Source organism: Epinephelus moara, chromosome 21, assembly GCF_006386435.1.
Source record: "Epinephelus moara isolate mb chromosome 21, YSFRI_EMoa_1.0, whole genome shotgun sequence".
Classification (NCBI taxonomy): Eukaryota; Metazoa; Chordata; class Actinopteri; order Perciformes; family Serranidae; genus Epinephelus; species Epinephelus moara.
The window spans coordinates 16,861,063-16,864,882 of record NC_065526.1 but is presented as its reverse complement, the minus strand read 5'-3'; positions in this window follow the sequence as shown (position 1 = coordinate 16,864,882).

The window sequence follows — 3,820 nt, the reverse complement described above, 5'->3', positions numbered from 1 at the left end:
ACCAACCAGGGCGGGGCAGCTAATCACACAGGGGCATGAAGTAAAGTACCTGAAACGAGAGACAAGGGTGAGTATTGAAATAAAACAGGAAATACTTACAACAAGGAAAACATGACCTTAATGGGGACCTCAGGGTATAACAATGACGAAGTGATCAAGGTGCCAAACTGGCCTCCATATTCCCCAGATCCCAATGTGATTGAGCATTTGAGGGGTGTGCTGGTATCCCAGAGGTCCCGTGTTCATGCCTCGAAAGGAAACGAAGCATGGACACTGGAGGAGTCTTGTAGGCGTGGGTGGCAGATTCTGTTGCTAGGTGGGTCATCAGCACATCCCATGGATGCGGGATTTTGGGAAGGCAGAGGCCAGGTCGATGCCTTGTGCTCTTTGTGACGTTCCTTGGGCCATTCCTGAGCAGTTTTTGCATTGTGGCATGGTGCATTTTGCATGGGGAGAGCTGTTGCCATGGGGAACAGGTACTTTGTCTGTAATGGTGTTTGGGTGGGTGGTGTGTGTCAAGTGGCATCCACATGAATGCCAGGAACCAACGTTTCCCAGGTGAACACTGCATTGTTACAAGATGACCAATGTGTCGGTGAAGATTCTCAGTCATCCAGGTCATGGTAATCATAAGTGCTATATCGTAGATGGGACAAGGTGTGAATCACACATGATGGCTAGGTGGGTCAACTGCTCACATGTGGCCCTAATGACTCTGAAACTAAGAGCTCACATGTGACCTCAACGACTCTGTAAGGGTTCACGCCCACGCTGAGTTTAAAGCCTTCAACTTCGCACTTCGTCATTTAGAACTGAAGAAGCTTCTTGAATGAGAGGCGAAAACGCAAGCAAGTCCAGTTGCCTATGATACTGCACTTGTAACGATGACCAATGTTACTTCATCTGACAGAGGATTTAATGTTTTGGCTGATTGGTGTATATTTGAAAATCAAAAATTAAAATGATACTAATTCCTCCTCTTCTCCACGATGATTGTTTCCACCAGGTGCCTCTGATCTGTGAAACTAAACCCATGATCAGCATCCAGCAGATGATGACCTACCAGAACCAGAAGAACGGCTGCTACCAGCCGCCTCCGCCCGGCAGCAAGCAGGACCACATCTCCCCGGACGTGGCTCGCCTGATGCAGCTGGAGGAGGGTATCCGGCCGCTGGAGAAGAAGAAACACGCTCACTCCTCTCACCACAAGAGAGAGCACAGGGACAAGGACCACTGTTCCATTGACATGAACGGGCTGGAGACTAATGTATAAAAGCAGCCGCCCTGCCGACAGCCACTGGCGCATCCACGGCTGCAGGAGCGGCAGGTGAAGAAGACAAATTAAAGATTGAGGTGACGAAGTTCACACGCTTTTCCCCTCCAAGAAGGAGAGCAGGGATGAATGCAGATAACCCTGAGGGAAAAAAGACAATTTTTCTTTTTCTACATAACCTAATAACGACCCACATTTGATTGTGTGTTTGTGTGTGTATATATTTATCAGAGATGTATTATGTGGTATCAGCAGTGACAGTGTGCTGCTCTAGCTGACAGACATTTCAAACCAGAGAGCTGTCCGAGGTTTCATTAACATCCCCCCAGATCTGTGAGTCAGCCCATCTCAAAGGAGCATAATACAAACATCAGATATAATTAAAGGAATCTATCCCTCTGTGGACTGTGGAACAGCAGAAACATCCACTCATATCTCTTTTTATTCATTCATGATCTGGTTTGGTATGTTTTCATTATTATATTGGTTGGGGCTTTTGTATATTTCTTTTTTTTCTGCTCTCTATAATGAAACTGAAAATGTTGCCTGTTTGGAGCATTCTTCCAGTAAAATCACTGACGCAATAACGCACACAAACAAAGAGACAAAGTGGGACAATACAACATAACTGAGCTTTAACAAGGGACCTTCACTTAAACACACATAAGCAACAGTTGGTTCACATTCAGGAAACAAAATGTCGCAGATTTTCGGCTACAAAGGGGGAATATTTCCCAAATTTTCTCAGCCACACCTTTCCCTACACTTCTCTTCTCTGCCTTGTTGTTCCAAGTCGAAGTGGGTGCTCTGCCTCATACCTGCAATACTGTACGGTCATCGCCAGAATCAAGACAAAGAGATGATAAAGGTCAGGATGAGAGTGAGTGTTTGCCCTTGTGTTGAAGTCAAGTTGTCTATGCACCCCATTGTATTTCCTCTTTGCCTTAAGCAACCAAAGGAGAAGCACGCGGGACCAGAGTGCTACTGACGTACGCCGAAACAGCTGAGACAAAACGACACAAGCGGACAATCACGGGTCATACTCAGAACTCTTGTCCATATGTATGTGATATACGCTGTACATGTATGTATTTCAAAAAAAAAAAAAATGTAGATTTTACGACCATGTCAGTATGTTTCAAGAGCTGCCATTCTGTATTTGTAAAAAGAAACACTTCACTGTAGTCCAAACTTTATAAAAAATGTATCAACTCTGTAAAAAAGAAAACATCAAGCAATGAAAAATATATATGGAAATGTGCAAATAGTAAACTATTGCAGGTACTTTTAACGGTTTGAGAATGTGATGTTTGAGTTGCAAGACCTGCAGGTGCAATAAAGGTTCAAGTGTGACATTTCAAGAACTAAAAACTGCAGAAGGGCACCTTTTATTTAGAAATCTGACAAGCTGTATCTTCTCTCTTAAAGGAATACTTCAACCCCCCAAACGACTGTTTGTATATCAATTTCTCACCCCGTGTTTTGTTGAAATCGTGAAGAAAACTTTGGGTTAGGGTTAGCGCATGCCTCCACTGTAAGAATCCAAAAACAGATAAATTCTTGATGAATTAAAGTCATAGGGGTCCATGTTTAAAAAAAGCTAAATTAAAATGAAACATATGTCTACAAACTCTCACACAACTCGTGCAGTATAATCTAAGTCTAATTTAGCCAACCGTATGCTCAATACTTACCAAACACACAGACCTTTTGTGACACAGAACTGAAAGGACAGTGAAACTTTATCTATGTTCTCTTGAAAGCCAGACTCTATTGACAAAAACAGTAATTTAACCTTACTGTACAGAGGTGTTGCTGGTCTACCACTGTTTGTTTGTGTTACTGTGTGACTTTGGTGAAGCTAAACTAACCCTTTAAAACACCAAAGTCACACAATGACGAGAAAAACCTCATTGACTGAGACAGGAGTAGACCAGCAGCTCCCTTGTTTAGCTAAGTAAAATTACTGTTTTTGTCAATAGAGTCTAGCTGAAAACACAACATCACCACTGCGGTGCGGTGTGTCATGTGACACGCACACACTGGACGTGTCGCCCTGCAGCTCATCAACAGATGACTACTGAAAGATCTTGACATCCTCCATCCATGCATTACCTAAAAATTATGTGTGGACAGCCCCTAATTAAACTTTCTCACCTGGACTGCCAATCTCCAGAGCTACAACTCACCAGGCAATATCTTTTTGGCCATTGTCTTTATAATGACAGAATTGTGGGTTGTTTAGCTCGTGATATTTCTCGACCTAGACAACGAGTCTCTCCTCATCCAGGCTTTTTGCCTTTAATGTACAGGGGCCTCATTTATAAAGCTTGCTTACGCACAAAACGGGGCTTGAAAGTGGCGTACGCCACTTCCCACGCAAAGGTTGTGATTTATAAAAATAAACTTGGCGGGAGAATGTGCGCACCTGTAAGCAAACTCTGAGTCATGCGTGCGCACATTTTGGAGACACTGGGAAGTGGCGATGCAGATGGCGAGGTGGAGAAGTGGAGTCAGATTTTTACTGATGTCTCACACAAATTTAAT